At 42.0% G+C, this 21,179-nt stretch overlaps 1 long non-coding RNA gene across 1 annotated transcript; it reads right to left on the bottom strand.

The window, feature by feature from the left end:
* Window positions 1–3,107: 3,107 nt before the first annotated feature.
* Window positions 3,108–18,882, bottom strand: LOC109027998 (uncharacterized). The gene is made up of 4 exons (XR_002007053.1): window positions 18,838–18,882; window positions 7,818–7,950; window positions 7,288–7,467; window positions 3,108–3,332 (listed from the first exon to the last, which is right to left on the bottom strand). It is a non-coding gene; the product is annotated as an uncharacterized lncRNA (long non-coding RNA).
* Window positions 18,883–21,179: the final 2,297 nt, after the last annotated feature.

Genomic DNA, 21,179 nt, shown 5'->3' with positions numbered 1-21,179 from the left:
TATAATCCATGTGCTCTGTTTCTAGGAAAATGAAAGGTCCAAAATATAATTATCTTCACCTTAGGATGCTCTAATTGGGCTGTTTCCTTTCCACGACACGTACAATTACATTTGAAAATTAACACATGTTGCAATCCTTCCCATCCACAAATGCTCCTCATACATCATTGTAGCATATACGGATTATCTTCTATTTACCTAAGCATTTTTCACCCAGAATTGGTGGATGTGCCTCCCAATGGGTCTTCCGAGCAACATCCGTCCACCTCCACCCAGCCTCCCACCCTATCCTTTTTCTACTCTGAAACCAGAATGATCTTTCTAAAATGGAAGCCCCTCATATCACTGCCCCCATGTCAGACCTCAAGATAACTTCCGATGCCTGGAGGAGTTGTTCTCTCATCAGTGCTGCCAAGAGCCTAGAATACTGGAAGGGAATGTTGTAGGCTATATCTCACCCCAGCCTCAAGTGTTGACTGAACCTGCATAGCAGGAACCTATTTAATTTGTTTTAATCCTAATATTTTAAAATCGTATTTGATCCTGTCCTTCAGAACCGGTGTTTTAGAAAACCCCAACCTATAGACTAGAGTACAAGGTTTCAGGCAGGATGTAGATGGCCCAGGGCATCATGCATGTCCTCTGTCTCTGTAGCCTTACGTCTTGTCAATCCCTGCTTCATAGTTTGTGCTATAAGAGAACAATTACAGGTAATGGCGAGTCCACCCAGTCCCTGACCTGTGTCAGCCAGCATGCTGGGCACGTGGCTGCCCTGCAAAAATCCACGTGGATCTGTGGTGAATGGGGAGCTCTTGAGCCCGACACATGAGGTCAAACCTGAATTGGCAATCTTGGGCAATTAATCTCTCCAGGCTTCCATTTCCTCAATTGTAAAGCAGGATGATAATAATAAACCCTACCTCCTGGGTTCTTGTGTGGCTTGCATGAGTTTTTATATATAGAGCACTTAGAACAGCTCTTGACACCTAATGACTTCTTTGTACAATCAGCTAATATTAACAATCAGTAGATAGATAACCATCACAAAAGAGGCAGGAAATACGCATTTAGGCTCAGCACAGCCTGCCTGGAAGTGCCTCTTCTCGGCTTCTGCTCTCCCCACACTGACTCCCTCCCTGGGCACTCAGCCCCTGAAGGCAGTGATGGCTTGCAAAAAGGTCCCACCTTCACAGGGCACCCCAGTCCCTCTCCCTAGAGTCTCCATACTTCCTCCTGACCCTGTCCTTGGAAGTCCATGCTCAAACCATGCTCAACTGCCCCAAGCCACCTCTTCCCCTAAGTACCCAGCTCCTCAGAAGACCAGATATGAAGTCCCCTCCCAACCTGGTTACTCTGTTCTGGGAACACTTTGGGGAGTCGATGTGTGGCAAATCAGCAGGTGCCGATATGTTGTCAGCACCAGTGGCCATGCCAGAGAGAGACATGGAGCTAGTGGAGGTGAAAAGCTCCCCCATAATCTCTACCTGTTCCCTTCACTGATATGGACAGTGACATAGTCTCAATCTACTGTCACACGCAGTGCAAAACCAGTTTTAAGATTAGTCCTCTAGCTGCCAACTTTCAGATTGTTGCCCTTTAGTAAATATTTTAAAACTACAAGCTATATTAGTGGATGCTAAAGTCAATTTAGTGGGTACTTTCCAGATGTTCAAAAATTATAGAGTATAGAATGGAATGAGTGCATTGCCTGTAGTGAGTATTGTGTAATATATTTGGTTCTGTTTTATGTCTTTTGTGTGCATGTGTGCATATTGGAGTATAATGTAAACTATATTTTTTACTGTAGGTCATGGGACAAGGCAGTTTATAAAACACTATCTTAAGTTTTTCTTACATAAAAAATGTTGGAGCCCCATTGACTGGAATTATCCACAGCATTCTCTCTTCTCTTTCTAAGAGAAAGCCCTTATCAAAAAAATAAGATAAAATAAAAGGACTCCCTGATATGTTTCCTCATGAGAGCACTTCAATGGCAACATCCTTAGGAACATAGAGAGTAACCTGTGTTCATTGCTCCTACCTGAGGGCTAAATCCATCTGTCCTCATAGAATAGAGCCATGTGTGTTCTGCAGATGACTCGGCTAGACAAGGGCAGGAGGCCTTATGAAAGAGCTTTAGTAACAGAGAGTGGCATAGAAAATACTTTCTGGTGTACTTGGGGAACTGTAAAATCCACTTCCCATTGTTGACACATTTACATGTGAGGGACTTGAAAAATATCTGATGAATGCATTGACTTTTCCCCTGCTCCCATCTGAATACACGCCACCCCTCTACACTTACATACAAACCCACCTGCATGCAGTCTTATCCTTGCTCCCTTCACATACTTGTTTTCTTCTAGATCAATGATTTTCATAGCATTTTCAGTAGCAGACCCTGTGTTTCAAAGGGAGTCTTTAGCAAAACCCCAACATTATCATAAAATAGATAAAAGCAGCACATGGGTTCCCTGAACATTTAAATCTCCATTTTTGGATGGGGGGAGAAACCTTTAACAAATTTTTGTTTGGTTTTGTTTGGTTGGTTTTTGAAGAATGTTTGTAGCCTATCTTCAGGGATTGGTTTGAAAAATGAGTATCCGAGAAACTCTGGTAAGCTAGTTAATGTCCGTCCTGAGCAGTTCTGAAGCCGGAGTGAAGTCATGTAGGAATGGCGTTTCACTGAAAGTGTACTGTCCTTTACTTTTATTATTATTTGCACTTCTGCTAGCTGTACAACGTTGAGCAAACCATGCTGCTTGGGGGCTCTCTTTCCTCATTTGTGAATTTTCAGGATTAGATTGCAAGATCCTGGACTTCCTTAAGGCTCCATATGTCATAGAACTGATAAAGGCATATACTTAACCCTAAGATACTGATAGTCATCATAAAGCCATGGTTTGGGGTGGTAGATTTAATCACCACCATGGTCTTTCTCAGTTTTTGATATTATGATCCACTCAAAGAGGCTCCACATGTCTCTCAAGTAATTTTTATAATATTTAACTATCCAAACCACTGAGAAACTCATTTTAACATGTCTCATTGAGTTCTTGTAATAACAACAACTATAACAACTTTTTTAACACTTGACAATCAACAAATGCTTATATCCATTATTTTATTTGATTCTCACAATAATCCTGTCTTTGTTTTATAAACGAGAAGGCACATGCATGGAGAGTGTCTGACTTGCTGAAGTCATCCGGCAAGAGGAAGGCTGAAGCCAAGTTGGGGTTGTCAGGCAGGGTCGTCATGCGGGACCAGTTGTGAAAGCCCTGACAGCAGGTCACTGGGGCTCCATTTTATTGGGTCAGCAGCCCAGATACCTGAAAGAGACAAGTTACCTGATCAAAGTGGAGAGAGGTTCAAATCAGGCAGGCCAGGTGAGAGGCCCCTCAGGATTCTAGAGAGATCTGATGGTGGCTGCCCCAAGATGGTGGTGGCTTAGGTGGGGAGAGGGAGTGTTTCATCCTTGTCTTTCAGGGAATCCTGAATCCTGCAACCAAAACCTCTTTCTTTACTCTGCCCCTTGAAGAAATGCAGACTAGCCCCAAACTAAAAACCAGCCTCCTCCTGCGTGTTATGTTCAGAGGCAGAAAGAAGTCCCTTCTCACCTCCTATTTCTTCACAAAACTTTTCTCTTGGGGTTCCCTTTCCAACCTTGGTGTGGTTCTCATGAGTATTAAATACATCAGCTTGTCTCTCATTCCCCGCCTCAGGCTGGAAACTGGAATCCAAGAGGCACAAGAAGGTTTAGGTGAGTTTTGTGAAACTGCCAAATCTGATGGGCTAAATTTTCTTTCTATTTATTTTATGGATTTCAAAGGTTCATATTCATTTAACTGTGAAGACAGAATTATTCCCAAGTTATTTGATAGGACAAAAACTGCACTGTGGGTAGCAGACTTTGTCCAAATCCTGAAAAACAACTAAGGAGTGAAATGATCTTGAATTTATTAGGATCCTCCAGCAATGAAGCGGCAGGGGGTGGAATCTGACCCGTCGCAGTAGAGTGGAAGGCATGAGAGATAGATATGCAGGTGCCCCAAAACACGCTTGAAGCTGGTGTATTAACTTCACACATTGTTCGCCATACACAGCCATTCTCACATCCCTGGTGCTGCTGCAACAGGGGTAAATTTCAGTGGCCACACCATCAGGCATCTTTGATGTGTGAGATGCTGATGATGCTCACCCTGCAAGGAATTCAGAGTGCACCGGGTGCACAAGGGTCTGGAAATACTTGGGCAGTGGAGGGGCATGCAAGATCAAGACTAGGATAAAGGAGCATTGCAACCATCCCCAGCACAGAAGAAGGCTTTGAAGATTAGGAAATATTTAAACTCAAATTTAAAAAGAGGACTTTGCCCATTGGTCATGTCAGAGAGGATATTCCATGCAAAGGGAATGAAAATTTGAGGATGGGCAGAAATACAAGTGAGTCTGGCATGTTTCATAAATCCAAGTGGTCTAATAATGTTGAGTCTTCCACTTGCAAGGGTTGGGGAGGAAACACAATGAGGCAGCAAAGCTAGAGAATGTTAAGGGCAGTGTCCACAGAGGGCAGTGGTTTGGCATGGGCTTTCAGAGCCTAAGCAGAGTGAGGAGGGCACCTGCACAAGAGAGAGGGTGGTGATGGTGTGGGACATATATGATTGAAACATATGTGGAGGATTGATCCAATAAGTAATAGTATTAAAGAAAATGGGACCTAGATTTTGCACCGTCAGAGAAGGGAGTGACAAATATAGGAAAGAGAAAACTAGAATCAACCCTATGGTGCTAAATTAAAATTGGAGTTATCACTGTGAAATAGAAAGAAAAAGAGAGAACTGAGTGGAGAGAGAGAGAGAGAGAAGTATTTTAAGGCAAAACTAATATTAAAATAAATATTAGTTTTACCAGATATTGACACTTCTGCCAGCTGTTTTCTGCTGAAAAATTTCTATTAATTTGTAAAAGTTTATTAGTCCTTTCTTCTGTTGTCTCCAGTTGGTTGTTAAGCCCATCAGTTAATGTTTTACATCAGATATTGTACTTTATAGTTCTAAAATTTTAATTTGGTTCCTTTTTATAATTTACATTTCTCTGTTAAGATTCCACATCTGTTAATTTATTATCACTACATTTTCCTTTATGTACTCGAACATATTTATAAAGCTGCTTTAAAATTCTTGACCCAACATCTGAGTCATCTTAGGATCAGTTTTCATTAGCTATGTTTGCATAGATTGCATTTTCCTGCTTCTACGTTTGTCTATAAATTTTTATTGTATTCTAGACATTATGACGCTACATTGAGAGTCTGCATTTTGTTGTTTTTTTCAGAGAATGCTAAGTTTTGTTATTGCGGGCAGTTAATTTGCCAGAAGATTAGATTGATCTTTTAAGGCTTGTTGTTAAGCTTTGCTAGAGTGGTTCTAGAGCACTCTTACTCTAGGATGAGAGGAACCCTGATTCTCAGATGTAGTCTTTCTGGATCTCAGTTGAGGTCTTCTCTCCACTCTGGATTATTGGAACACCTGTATTTCTCAGCACTGTGTATCATCAGCGATCTCTGCTCATCTCGTAGCTCTCCAGAAGTTGTTTTTGCCAAAGGTTGGGTAGTCTTGCCCTAAACATGTATACTTTAATTGCATCCAGTGCCTTAAGGGGGCTGATACATAAATTTCTGGAGCTGCTCTTTTATGCAGCTCTGTTCTCTCTGTCATCCTGAAACTTTGTAAACTTTAAACTCTAATCTCTGCCTCCCCAGTTTAGCAAACCTGCTGTGCTCTGCTTGGATTCCCCTTTCCTAAGCCATGATTCAGCAGTAGCCACAAACATAAAGTCAGGATGATCACATGGTTCACCTCCGCCAGGCATCCCCCTTAATCCAACGCTCTGTGCTGAAATATTTCTGAATCAAAACAAACAGAAGCAACTCGCATGTCTAGTTTTGTTACTGTAAACATCAAGCCCATTTCACTTCCCTCCTGTGGGTTTAGGGAGGAGTTAGTTAGGTCAGTCACAAAATGGAAACTTTGAAACTGCTTGCAAAGTTGCCTAATGTATCACAAGGCAATGTGGTAGGTTGGCAGAGCTGGTATCTCTCTAATAGGCTGAAAGTCTCAAAATTAGAACTATAAAATTTGAGTTTAGTTTACTCTAATTCCACTATCTATGTCCTAGGCACTGCGCTAGCTGCTAGAGGTACAAAGGTGGATGAGATGTGACCACTGCGCTAGCTTCTAGAGGTACAAAGGTGGATGAGATGTGACCAGTGCCCTGAAGGATAGGGTCCTGCAAAGAAAAATGGCAAATGCTGTGATGGAGGTCTGCAGGGCAACTAGGGTGAGAGCACAAAGTGGGGATGACCCATCTAGCTTAAAGAGGTCAGCAAAGGTGCTAAGAATGTAGAAGAAGATGATGAGTGAACTGAGGTTTCAAGGAAGTACAGAAGTTGTTCAGGCTGACTGAAGTGGGCAGGTGAAATAGCTGGTGAAAAGAAAAAGAGGTTCAAGCTAGGTGGCAACTTCAGTTACAGACAGCACAACCTATATACTATGGCTATAGCATATACTGGCTATACTAAAGTAAATAGAGTATACAAGCTATCGCAACGGGTGCAACACAGGATTATGTCAGGAGATATAGTCAGAGAAACAAGGCTAGCCAAGATTACAACACAACTTTAGGTCATATTTAGGCTAATAGACACAGGACTGTAGCTATTGGAGCTAGAATAGTACATAAATTAGTGGCAATTATTTATGGTGTGAGGTTCCATCTCCATTCTCCACTATCCAGATCCCGTCTGAAGTTTCTAGTCCTATATAAGACCTTTGAAACCACCAAAAGTGAAGCAGAGAAGGGAGCCAGGGTGGCAAAGGAATTCGAAAGCATTTTCTTCTGGTATGGTCATGGAGACAGGCCTTCCTGTCCCCCCTTTGTAAAGGAAACAGCTCTATCCTTGTCCCTAGGCTGTTTTTTCCTAAAGAAAGTTATGGCCAACCATGAGTTCTAACTATCTGACTCAAGGCAGTTAATTCACAGGCTCATTTTGCATTTACAAGCAGGTGTCTTTAGGTTGGGCTCTCTGGGAAACAGGCCCCGAGATGAAAATATCTATGCAGAAGGTTTATCATGGTGCACTGTCAGGATCAGCAACCTAAGTGATAAAGGAAGCAGAATTGGGCAGAGGGCAAGGTTAACTTGCCATACAGTTGAAACAGAGATCTCAGCTGATTCCATGGGGAGTGCAGAAGTTGACAAGGCCCTTCAAAGACCTTTCATACTTACGCAAAGGGCCAGGCTTCTGTTCGTCATCTCAATCAGACATTAGATGCATTTTCTCCCAGGGGAAAGAAAAAAAATCCCCCAGCGTGATCCAGCTGTGAGCTGTCAGCTGACAACCCTTCCTCTGGGACATGTGGGTGCTGCATCACTGCTTCCATTGCAGATAACCTGCTCTGGGAAGTTCTGCCCATGGGAGAAATGATAATTAGTCAGACTACTCGGACTCCAGAAATGAGCAGTAACATATGGCAAGGATCAGCCAGGTGATATAAACAACTTGTTTGATAGAAAGCAGGAACCAAGAGAAACAGAATGTGTGAGGAGCACGTTTATCCCCTGAGAGATGGTTGAAGAAACTGGGAATGTTTATCTGGGGGGGGCAGAGAAGACTGTGGAGGGACGTGAGGCCCACCTGTAAATAGCTGAAGGGCTGGCAAGTGGAAGAATGCTCTGGTGTGTTCCTCAGCACCTCAGGGGGTTGCATTTTAGGTGGAGAGAGTCCCAACAGTCAGGGCTCTAAGTTCTGTCCTCACCTGCAAATGGGGCTGCTGCTGACACCACACAGGTCTTTGGTAGGAGGTGGAGCTGAAGGCGTTGTCAGGACCGGAGCCTCTGCAGGTATCGTGTTCCCCTAACAGCAGGCAGCTTCCTTGATGTAGGCTGCATCTGAAAGGTTAATTCCCTCCTCTTTGGGCCAGTTCAAAAATTGTAAGCATGACTATAGCTCGGGCAGTGATTCTCAAGCCTGGCTGCATATGAAAAGCTCTAGGAAGTTTAAAAATATAGTGCTCAGCTCCAGAGAAGTCAAATCATAATCTCTCAAGATAGGGATGGGTCGTTTTTATTTCTTAAGGGTTCCCCAGATAAATCTGATATGTAAACAAAGTTGAAAACCCTACGTCTGCCCTACTAGAGTGTTATTTGACTGAGAGGAAATGAGAAGGGTCATTCAAAGGATAAATGAAAAAGATTTCTGTTGCATAATGAGATCAATAGGAAATGATTAATCCCAAGGGAGGTAGCCGTGGCAAAATATAACAAGCAAATTGATTGCTACAAGCAGGATCTGTGGCCCTAATGCTGACTGCCTTGAATCAGAGGAAGTTGAAGTTTTGTTTTGACGATGTGATCCAGTGCTCTATTTTAGTGAAGTATGTGGCTTGATGGGAATAGAGTGTCTTTAAACTTTCTCATGTAACAGGGACTGTTCTTCTCATAGACAGCCCTTAAGCCCTCTGGGGCTCTAATATACTATCAGGTTGTCTAGGTAACAAAAATAAATTATATGTATGGAAGAAAATGTGGAAATATAGAAATGTGTGAATATAGAAAAATATAAAGTATAAAGAAAAAACACAAAACTTTTTTCCAATTCCATTGTCCAAAACTAGTCATTTCTATAATCTTGCCATAATATACACAGGTAACATATACACTCCTTCTGTGTATGTGTATACATACACATGCACATATACGTATGTATGTATTTATCTGTGTATCAGACACTGTGCTACTAAGCACTCTTGATTAATTATTTTGAAACCACAAAACAGTTTGAAAGGTTATCTCACCTAGGATGACAATAACAGTTCCTACCTCATGAGGCTGTTGTGTATTAACATTAGCTAATACGTGGTAAAATGTTTAAGACAGTGCCTGGCCTATACTAAGGCCTTAATAAATATTAGAAAGAGAAGAGAGAGAAAAAGAAAGAGAGGAAAAGAGGGAGGAAGAGATGAGGAAATTTACTCATGTTAGAAAAAGTCTGAAAGGAGGTGAAGACACAGAGTTTGCTAACTCAGCACCGTTGGCATGCTGGGCTGGAAAATTCTCTGCCGTCGGGGGGCTGTCCTGCAATTCATAGGCTGTTTAACATCATCTCCAGCCTCTACAATTCAAGGCCAGCAGTCTCCCCTCCTCTAAGGCATCACAGTCAAAAATGTCCTCAGACATTGCCCAAGGGGGCAAAATCACCTCCGGTTGAGAACCATTGACCTAGATCCATCATATATTAATTCTTGTTCTTTTACAAAAAAAATACATTTTAATCAAATGCATGTGTAAAATATCAGTTGAGATCCACATACCGTTTTATATTCTGCATTTTCACTTAACGTCACGTCATGATATTGCACCTCATCATTAAACATTCATTATAAATGTCATTTTTAGCGGCTGCATTATATCCTAGCCTTCCAATGTACTGTCATTTTAATGACACGATATTGTTAGATAGGTTGTTTCCACTTTGTGCTCTTACCAAAAAGATCATCTTCCAAATGCATACCTACACACATATAGGTCTTTGTCTACATTTCTACTTCTTTTCACTGGGTAAATTTTTAGAAGTGAAATTACTGAAATAAAGTAATTGAGATCCTGAACAGTCTTGACAAATATTACCACATTGATTTCCAAAACAGCTGTCCAAGTCGACATGACCACCAGCAGACATGTAGGTATTTGGAATGCATGAGATATGGGGACTGGCATGGTTTTGATTTGAACTAACTGAAGGGGTCTTTTAATCTACACTTCACAAAAGTCAAAAATAAAAATTTAAAAATAAAAGACAACACACGCCATGTGGTGAGGTGGTATTTATTACATCACAGGTGATGTAACTGTGCATAACTTCAATAAACTTCACAGCAAAGGAGATGGTTCTGACATCAACTCTATTGCTATTTCCTAAGGGGTTGAGGGAAACCTTAAATAGTCCAGTGAGGAAAATATATCTCTCATTTCTAGAGAGTTACCAGCCCTGCTGGGAGCCACATGGAGATGTTGGAATTGAAATACAAGGCTGGTGGTCCAGCTGGCCACATGTCAAGCTCAGAGCCATGATGGATATCTGATTTCCATCCCACTTGAAAGTGATGTTCAAATCGTCTACAAGAGGAATTATGAAAGAATTTGTAGTATTCTAGAATTCTTATAGAAAGCAGAAATCTGCTGCTTCACTCCTCCATTTAGGGGGAGAACTTTCAGAATGGAAGGGGAACTCAGATCTACTTATAGGCAGCCATGAAACCTTGAGTCAACTATGGAAATTTCCAAGCCCATCAGATTTGCACCTGGGGGGTGGATTCCAGCCTCTCTGAAGACTGGTCTGGCATAAGTGTTATAGGACCCTGGGACACCAGGCCTCTCCCACTTATTCTTCATTTTCTATGGGAGGTCATGTAGGCTTCTTGGACAGTGTTTATAATCAAGTGTGGAATAAATGAGCTAACAAAGAAGACTGACTCATCCAAATGGGCTATTGGCACAACCCAACAGAGCTGAACATATACATTCTAGATGTTCATTTGATAAATAACTCCATTTCACAGACATTCATTGGTGTTAGTTTAATGTCTGTTGTAGGTACTGTAGAGGATTAACACGACACTGTCCCCATCCTCCAAGAGTTGAGAAGATTTTTAAAAATATACAATTATCTAGAATGTTAGGCATACAGCTAAAAATAAGTCTATTATAAACAGAGTGCCCAGGGACTTCATTGCAAGGACACAAATATTGCAGAGCACCTAGCATGTGCCAGGCAGTGTTATGAGGACTTCACGCTGAGTCAATGCATCTCATCTCACAGTGCCATTCTGAAACTGGTGCTGTCCTAGACACCTTGCCCAAGATCCCACAGCTGGTAAATAGAAGAGCTGAGGGATGAACCCACTGGCTGGATCCAGCATGAAGGCTATGCTGTACATTGTTCTCTGGGGGTTTAGGAAGAGCCTCATGAAGGTAAACACAATGGAGCTTTCAGAGGTAAAAATTGAAGGACAGATCTCCCAGATAGATGGACTTGGGAGTGAAGCCAGATAATTGGTACATAATCAAGTAGGCAATAGGGGAGTCGATAAGTATTTTTGGGCAAGGGAATCACATGATTAAAACTGAACTTTAACACAATGAATCTGGAAGGAAGAAGTGGGAGAAAGGAGAAACTGAAAGTCGGTGGTAGGGAGATAGGTATGATGGAACAGCTAGGGTAAGGGTCTTCGGCATGCGGCAGTCTTGGGATGATGAGAGAGTAAAGATAAATACCAGGCTTTACTGAGCATGGCATTGTGTTGTGATTCTCATCCTACCCCACTTTGATGTATTTATTCACCCAGAATATATATATATATATCACAAATGATCCTGGCACATACTAGCTACTTAATAAAAACCTGATTTTCTGAGAGAAGAAATAAATGTCATGCCTCCAGGTTATTCAGTAAGTCTGCAATAGGATATTGTTCAATGCCCCTGTGTGTGTGTGCTTGTGGTGTGTGTGTGTGTGTGTGTATGCACACACACGTGTGGTGTAAGAGCTGGAATTTAGCCCAGAGCTCCATGTACACCACTTTTTTTTGCTGATAGACACTGGCTTCCATCTGTGATTCTAAAAACCATGGCCAAATTTGGTCTTTGAAGTACAGAGGCTCAGAACCTGAGTAAAGGTTGACATAGCAAGAGTCTGCAGGACATGGGCCTCTCTGAGCAGCAACACCCAACCCCTCCTAGTCGTCAGAAAGTCTATAGCCCCAGAAGGACTTTTTGATGCAGAAGTGAAACCCAAACTGTAGCTAAAAACAGAGCAATGCAGTATGATGCCTCCATGCTAGTGAGCCCTGCATGTGGGCAAACAAGGAACCCTCCTGCATCCCATGTCCATTCCGCCTGTGTATGGCAGTTGTTCCAGCCCCATCTCACTGAGCAGGAGCTGCATAATGATTTGTGCCCAGGATTGTTAGAAAGAATGACTTTGACTTCAGATTGATCAGAGCTTCAATCCTAGTTTTGTCTCTGATAAGCCACCAACTCTTGGGCAATGTATTTAATTCCCTCTGCGTTGGTTTCTTTCTTTTTTCTTTTCTTTTCTTTCTCTCTTTCTTTTTTCTTTCCTTTCTCTCTTTCTTTTCCTTTCTTTTCTTTCCTCACTCCTTCTCTCTCTGTTTCTTTATTTCTCTGTCTCTCTTTCCTATCTTCCTCTATCCTTCCCTCCCTCTCTCTTTCCCTCCCTCTCTCCTTCCCTTTCCTTTCCTTTCTTTTCCCTTCCCTTCCCTTCCTTTCCTTTCCTTCCTTCTCTCTTTCTATTTCCTTCTTTCTTTCTTTCCTTTCTTTCTTTCTTGAGACACTCTCAATGTTGCCCAGGCTGGAGTACAATGTCACAGTCATAACTCACTGCAGCCTCCACCTCCTGGGCTCAAGCAACCCTCCCACCTCAGCCTCTCAAGTAGCTGGTACTACCACAACCAGCCAATTTTTTTTTGGAAGAAACAGGTCTTGCGTGTTTTCCAGGCTCGTCTTGAACTCCTGGGCTCAAGCAATCCTCCTGCCTGAGCCTCCTGAGTAGCTGGGTCTACAGGCAGGAGCCACTGTGCCAGGCTGCTTTGGTTTTCTTATCTGCTAACTCAGGATGACTTTAGCTTCCAGGGTGGTGCAAGTGCAGGGCCAGTGCATGGGAGTGAGAGCCTCCTTCAGTCATGTACCCTGGGTGGCTCACATGCCTCACCCTAGCCCCGGCCCTGGTGAGAAGCTGTGAAAGAACCTGGCATGTGAGGAAACACCATGGATCTTTCCACGTGACTGAAAGGAAAGAGGTGCGTGTGTTGGGGACACACTGTCAGGAGAGGATGAGGAGCTGACACCAGATACTGATGGCTCCAGCCCCAAGACAAGAGTGCCGGGAGATGCCCCTCAGCACCCCATAGGTGGCAAGCCCAAAGGGTAGATTACAGGCAGCCCCTGCCTAGACTTTTCAGAGAGAAGCCTCAGAGCATCAAAGTGAAAATGATAGTATTCAAAGTCATCAGGGAAAGGGAGAGGTTACCTATAAAGGGATGGCAATTATACGTTCAGTAGACCTTGTTTCCCCAACAACAGATGTCATGAAAGATGGTGTATCATCAGGAAGGTGCTGAGGAGAAATGATTAACAATCTAATATAAACAATAAATAGTAGGCATCCATTTTTGAGCACTTGTATGGTAGCCTAGAGCTCTGTATTCAGCATAACGATTATTTAATATGAGAGTTAAATAAAGACGTGTAGGAATACAAAAAATTCACTACTCGTTGGCCCTTACTGAAAAACAAAATCAGCAAGAGGATGGATCGGGATGGAGAAAATACAGGTGATCACAGAAAGTAGTAAAATATAGTGGAAAGCGTATTTAACAATTGACTTCAAGAAATTAATAATGATTGCTATTGTGTGTTTTACAGGTGGTGAAATTAAAATTAATAACAAAGAAGATACTGGGATGTTTAATGAGTAAAGTGAGATAATATGTGCCTTATGAGAATGATTGAGATAAAGAATAAATGTAGAATTTGTTAGAAAAATAATTAGTTGAGTGTGAATATTGGAAATAAAGTTTAACAGCAGAAAGAATGGAAATCGTCATCATCTTGCAGTGAATGTAAATATCCGGCACCTTCCTGTTAGGTGCCCTCTTCTAGGCATTGATGATACAGAGATGAGCAAGACAGAAAAGTCTTTTTTTGCATGGATTTGTTAATGTAAATTGTAATGTATTCCTAGACTAACCTTGGTAACATATGACAATGCTGAGACCCACTTTAGTTTTTTTGTTTTTTTTGTTTTTTCAAAAAAAAAAAAAGAGGTGGTGCATGTAAACTGTAGATGGGGTGTTGTATGGGGAGGGACTTGCCTTTGGGATATGAGTTAGTTCATTTCTTGCAGTGCTGTAAAAAAATTCTGAGGCTGGAAATTTTTTCTGTCTCTACCAAAAAAACACCCAAATTAGCAGGTTATGGTAGTTCTAGCTACAGGGGAGGCTGAGGTGGGAGGGTTGCTTGAGGCCAGGAGGTGAAGGCTACAGTGAGTTATCATTGTGCCACTGTACTGCAGCCTATGCAACAGTGAGACTCTGTCTCAAGAAAGGAAGAAAGAAGACATTTATAAAGAAAAAGGGTTTCGTTGGTTCAGTTCTGCAGGCTGTACAGAAAAGCATGACTCTGGTTTCTGCTGGCTTCTGGGGAGGCCTCACAGAGCTTTTACTCATGGTAGAAGGTGAAGCAGGAGCAGGCATTTTACATGGTGAAAGCAGGAGCAAGAGAGAGAGAGCTGTGTGGTGGCGGGTGTGTCACACTTTACAACAACCAGATCTGGTGAGAACTCACTCATTACTACAAGGACAGCACCAAGTCATAAGGGCTCTGCCCCCATGACTCAGACACCTCCCCCCAGGCCCCAGCTGCAACACTGGGGATTACATTTCAATGTGATATGTCATGTCGGCAAGGACAAATATGCAAACTGTATTAGGGTGCTTCCCTGACGGTCATGGAAAAAGGAAGTCTTGTTGAGAACCCCAATGCCACTGTCTTTAGCAATGAGCATATTTGATGTATTATGTATGTCTTCATCCCATGGGTTTAGCACGAAGAGTTGCAAATAGCTGGGCTTTAGCACACCGGTACCACTGAGCCCTGGAAGATAAGAGATGCCTTGGGCTGAGCGGGAGTGGTACAGCAGTCCTGGAGAAAACCAAAGCGCAGAGGGGCCTCCGGCGCGCAGATGTGGATTCAGGGCCCATCCTCTTGTCTTGACCTTGAGCAAGTCAGTTACCTTCTCTGTGTCTTAGTTTCCCGATCTGTACAGTCACCGCTTCATGAGATTGCTATGAAAATAATGATGGACGTGTTGATTCACATCTTTGTAGGAGCTCCCCACTGATTAATAACGGGCGTCCAAATGCTGATTGGAGCCCCTTGAATACTTTTCCTATTTCTCTCAATGTGCTTAAGGTCTTTGAAGGCATTTACTGGTTCTTATTCATGTTTGTATTCCCAAGCATTGTTCTAGGAACACACTTATTAACAAATATTTTTTAATTGAGCTAAAGTAAATGGAATGAAATTGGATTGAATTGACAAGGATGCAACCTAAACATGATACAATTAAGGAACAATAGGAGACACCATCTCATTAGGGGCTTCTTCCAGCTTTTATAAAATTACAGAAATTCAGAGATGAGGGAGATGAAAGTAGACTGAACAGACACTTATTGGGGACAAGCACTTCCTGAATAACCACTTTGTGCCTGACACCATGCCAGCCCTTCTCCCAAACACTATCTCATTAACTCCTAACAACACACTGAGAAAAAAACATTATTACCATCATTTTATAAATGAAAATCCCAGGGTTCAGAAAAGCCAGGTCACCTACCCAATGTGACCTGAGAAAAGCGGCAGGGCCAGAGTAAAAAGTGAGCTTCTCGGCTGCTGCAGCCCCCTCTCTGCTTTCTCATTCAGCCCCAGGCTTTGGTGTGGGGGGTAACTCTTCTGCTTGTTTCTATTTGATTCTCTTCTGGTTTTTTGTGCCACATTGGCAAAGCTGTACTCACCATGCCTATTTTCAATTATAGCCTGCAAGCCTGTGCTTTGAAGTACATAATTTATTTTCCCAGTCAGACCAAATAGAAAACACAACTGTGTGTTTAAATACTAATTAACCTTTTCACATATCTCTCTCTCTTTCTTTCTTGCTCTATCTCTTTCTCTCTCTCCTCTCATTCCTCTAAAGCAAAAGCATGTAACATGTAAGACAATTCTTGCCAATTTTTTTTTTCCTGGACTCTATCAGTTGGAAGTCTACAGCATATGGCTATGAGGACTTCTGTACTTGAAGTCAAATTCCTTTAGAAAGAGAAGACTGCCGTGCATGTGGTCACTAATGTGTTTGTTTCTCTGCACTGAGAATTCTAAGCTCTCTTTACTGTAGAGTTTGCAGGGCCCATTTCAAGGATGGCTCTATTGGGTTTCCATTAATATCATTCTCATCGGCCATATATTACTTTCCCCTGCCTGAAATCTCTCATAGTTTAAAAGACTTGGGCTTTGAAAGCAGACAGCCTGCCCATTTAAACGAACTTCATGCATCCATATAAAGCAGCTTAAAAATTATTTCATTAGCATCTCCATGTCAGCATTTTAATTTTCTAATATTGCCGTCCATCTCCCACTCAGCTGCAGCGCTCCTGTTTTCACAGGCATCTCCTCCTATTCTGCATCTAGATCCTTGCATTGACCACTTGGTTTTGGAGTAGTGGAATCATCTTTGACCTCAAAATCTTTTTGGAATGCAACCGTCTGCACTTCGACCCAATCTGAGTGCCCCATTCAGAAAACACCCCTTTATTCTCAGTACCATTTTTTCAGTGGAATGTAGTGACGTGTTTAATTTCAGATATGTTGAACTTACAATGCTTGAGAGGCTACTGTGGATCTGTTGGTTCAAAGCTCCAGAAAGAAAGTGAAAAAGACTAGAAGACAGTATTGACATGGAAAGCAGAAAAAAGAAAGGCTTTTTTTTTTTTTTTTTTTGAGTTTCACTCTTGTTGCCCAGGCTGGATCGCAGTAGCGCAATCTCAGCTCACAGCAACCTCTGCCTCCTGGGTTCAAGCTATTCTCCCACCTCAGCCTCCCGAGTAGCTGGGATTACAGGCATGTGCCACCACGCCCGGCTAATTTTGTATTTTTAGTAGAGACAAGGTTTCTCTATGTTGGTCAGGCTGGTCTAGACTCCCAACCTCAGGTGATCCACCTGCCTCAGCCTCCCAAAGTGCTGGGATTATAGGCATGAGCCACTGCTCCTGGCTAAAAGTAAAGACTTTCTATGAGAATGGAATGGTAAATGGAATTGGATACCACAGAGAAGTCTGATAGAGTAATAAAGGGATGTGTTTATCAGGTTTTGCAACAAAGCAGTCAATGGTTTCCCTTGTTACAGGGGTCCCCAGCCCCCAGGCCATGGACCAGTACTGGTCCATGGCCTGCTAGGAACTGGGACATACAGCAGGACATGAGTGGCCGGCAAGCAAGTATTACCCCCGAGCTCTGCCTCCTGTCAGATTAGTGGTGGCATTAGATTCTCATAGGAGCATGGACCTTATTGTGAGAGGGTATATTTGAGGGATCTAGGTTGCTTGTTCCTTATGAGAATCTAACTAATGCCTGATGATCTGAGGTGGAACAGTTTCATCTCGAAACCATCCCCCATACTACAATATATGGAAAAATTGTCTTCCACAAAACCGGTCTTGGGTGCCAAAAAGGTTGGGAACCACTGCCTTATCAGACACATTTATGTTGGTAGGAGGATAAAGACACAAATTGCAATGACTTCATGAAGGAATGAGAGGGAAAAAAATGTTGTGATAAAAGGTGTAGATCCTTATTTCAAAGAGCCTAGCACAATGCCTGGCTCACAGTGGACTCTCGGCAGATAAAAGTTAATGAATGAGGGTCAAAGCAAGAGCCAGAGTGATGGGTAAGGACCCCCGTGCCTTAGTTTGAGAACATGTTCTGAGGATTTTTCTTTCAAAAGTAGTTAACAATCTAACTAAGAATATAAGCAAGTATATTGGTAAAAATTGCAATATGACCTTTAAAAGGTATGCAAACAAGCAGTAAACTGGGTGTCATGTACTGAGTCATAAGAAACTGAGGCTGTCTCTGTGTTTCATTTACAAGCAAATAGGTGAAGTTTTCCTGGTGTTAGTACAACCCCAAGGTCTGATCTTCAAGTCAAAATCTCCATTTGACTAGTGGAGAGGCGACCTGTCTCTTGCTGTTAATTTACAACCATTACATTATGTAGAGACTAATATTTATTCTCTTATTCATTCATTCATTCATTCATTCAACAGATATAAACTGAGCTTCTACAATGTAGAAATCCTTATGTCCTACCATTAGGTGACAGTGGCTGGAAAGTGTAACTAAGAGAAAAACCAGAATGAGGGCATCTGTCGGGCAGAACATCTGATCCCTGGAAACAAAGCTACATTCAGTTTTGTTGTTACTAGTTTGAAAGTTGCTGCCCATAAGCTGTGGGGTTAGGGGAGTTAGTTAGGATCTTAATAACTACAGACTTGGAGCAATAGTAGCCTGATGGCCCATGTTTGCCTAAAGATTGAACTTCTCAGTTAATCAGATACTGATTGCCAGACAATCACTCACATTTTGAGAATATTACTAGAGAAACCAAAAACCATTCTTATAGGAATTTCTTTGCAATGAAAGTCCAATAGCTGTGATGCTGTGGCATGAGGGCAGAGATCACCCACATAGAAGGTATGAAGTCAATATTTTTGAATGCATGAATATATAATGGGTTTCATGCAATGTGACAGTGAGATGGAGCCAGATGTTCACTTTTGCTAATCTTACTGGTTCCAGCTGTCTTTCTTTTGCGTTTTTTCCTCCTTACCTGCCCCAGCCTAGACTGAAATGATCCAACTCAAGTCTTGCTGTCTGTCCATTCTCCAAAACTCCCAAGAGAAGGATGATGTATATGTGTGAATGTGTGTGTGCACATGTGTGTGTACGTGGACCAAAAGAAAGACAGTTATAAGTTCAAGTATCCATCAAGAAATATCTACCAAAAATATCTTTGCCCTCATATTAAAGGTTAATAACTAAGTCATAAAAATAAAAAACGACAATAGCAACAACCACGGAGTATAGGTTTGTTATCCTCATTTTACAGAGGAGGAAGTCGAATTCCAAAGAGAGTCAGTGACTTACCTGAGGTGCCATTATCAGGAAGTGGCAGGACCATGGTTCAAACTCTGGCCAATTTGACTCCACATGCAGCAAATGCCCAATGCATCTAGCACTTAGTTTTCTCTTCAGTAAAAGAGGAGATTCACCTTAAAAGTTTCTTTTAATCCTAGCAGTCCCTGAAAGAATAATGTTGCTTCCTTTCCCTCAGTGCCTTGTATAGCATGGGGTCTTGCAGTGAGCGCTTGTGCATTTATTCAGGTGATTTACACAAGGTCCAGTAGGTGGAGCTAGAGAGTAGACACAAACTTCTGTGGCTGATGAGGAGGAGCTAGTATCTGAATATTGTCCTCATCCTGTTTGTTAGTTGATTTCCCTCTTCAGAATAAAAATCACTCCTATGAGCTAGGCTTGGGGTGAAGGGAGATGAGTCTCCCAAACCTGAAAGATTAAGGCTAAACTGGAATTTGCTACTTAAACTAAGCTCTGGGAATAATCTTCTATGAGAAGGGAAAATCAGTAGAAGAAACAAAAATACTTTCTTTTTCACAGGTTATAAGTATAGCCTTACTTAAAGGTGCAGCCCTGGGTTTGAGTCCTGGTTCTCAGTCTCTCTCTCTCTCTTTTTTTTTTCTCCTCTCCTCTCCTTCCTCTCTCCTCTCTCCCCCTTCCCTCTCTCTTTCTCCTCCCTCCTTCTCCAGTCTCTCTCTCGCTCTCTCTTTTTGTCTCTTTCTCACTCTCCTTCCCCTTCTCTCTCTCTCTGTCTGTCTCCTCTCTCTCCCTCCTCCTTTCTCTTTCTCTCTCTCTCTCACTCTCTCGTTGCTGTTGTTTGTTTGTTGTGAATCAAGGTCCAAATAAGGAAGTTAAAGACATTGCTATAGGCTGATGTTAGATAACTGTCTGACTTTCTTATTCTTCTAATAGACTTTATGCTTTAGAACAGTTTAGATTTACAGAAAACTTGAGAAAATATTACAGGTTTCCACTTACTCCACACCCAGTTTCCTCTATTTTTAACATCTTACATTAGCATGTTACATTTGTTACAATTAGTAAAGTGATATTGATACCATATTGCCAACTGGAGTCTGCAGTTTATTCAGATTTCCTTAGTTTTAACCTAATGTTCTCTTTCTGTTCCAGCATTCATCCAGGATACCCCGTTACATTTACTTGTCACATCTCTTTAAGGCTCTACTTGGCTCTTTCTCAGACTTACCTTGTTTTTCTTGAACTTGACTTTTTGTTTTTTGTTTTTTTGGTTTTTTTCTTGTTTTTGTGGTATTTTTTGATGGAGTTTTGCTCTTGTCGCCCAGGCTGGAGTGCAGTCACGCAATCTTGGCTCACTGCAACCTCCGCTGCCCAGGTACAAATGATTCTCCTGCCTCACCTTCCCAAGTAGCTGGGATTACACGTGACCGCCACGACACCAGGCTAATTTTGTATTTTTAGCAGAGACAGGGTTTTACCATGTTGGCCAGGGTGGTATTGAACTCCTGACCTCAGGTGATCCACCCGCCTCGGCCTCCCAAACTGCTGGGATTACAGGCATGAGCCACTGCGCCCAGCCTGACCTTAACAGTTTTGAGGATGGTTTGTAAGATGTTCCACTACTGAATTTTTTTCTAATTTTTTTCCTCATGATTGGTCTTTTTGGGAGGAAGAGATGAAGTGCCATTTTTTTCACATCATATCAGGGTACACATAATCAACATGATTTACGACTGTTGATGTTTAACCTTGATCACCTGGTTGAGGTAGGGTTTGTCAGGTTTCTTCACTGAAAAGTTGCTACTTTTCCCTCTTTCCTTACTGTTCTCTTTAGAAGAAAGTCACCATGTATGGTTGACACCTAAGAAGTAGAAAGTTATGTTTCTCTTCTTGGAGGATGGAATATCTACATTATTTGAAAAATTTCCTCATTCATTAATTCAGTTATTTATTTATGTGAGCATGTACTCATGAATATTTTATACTTTGGGTTTAATCCAATATTCATTCATTTCCTTGTTCATATTGTTCCAGCTTTGGCCATCAGGAGGTCTTCCAGTTGGTTATTCTTTTCCTGTGACTCATTCCCATCAATGGAGGCCGGTATTGCATTTCCTTTGGGCCATTTTGTTTCCCTCCCTCTCTCCCTTCCTTCCTTTATTTCTTCCTTCCTTTCTTACTCCCTTCCTTCTTTCCTTCCTGCCTGCCTTCCTCCCTCCCTCCCTTCCTTCCTTCCTCTTTTCCTTCTTTTTTTAAAATACAACTTTGCTCTGTGCTACAACATGTGAGATGAATAAGAGAATCTCTGCCCTCAAGGTGTTCCCAGACAGACAAAATGCATACAAATTCAATACACGGTAGTAAATTACGTAGAA

Source organism: Gorilla gorilla, chromosome 7 (assembly GCF_029281585.2).
Source record: "Gorilla gorilla gorilla isolate KB3781 chromosome 7, NHGRI_mGorGor1-v2.1_pri, whole genome shotgun sequence".
NCBI lineage: Eukaryota > Metazoa > Chordata > Mammalia > Primates > Hominidae > Gorilla > Gorilla gorilla.
Note: the sequence above shows the minus strand (reverse complement) of the source record. Positions and strands in the feature narration are given on the sequence as shown.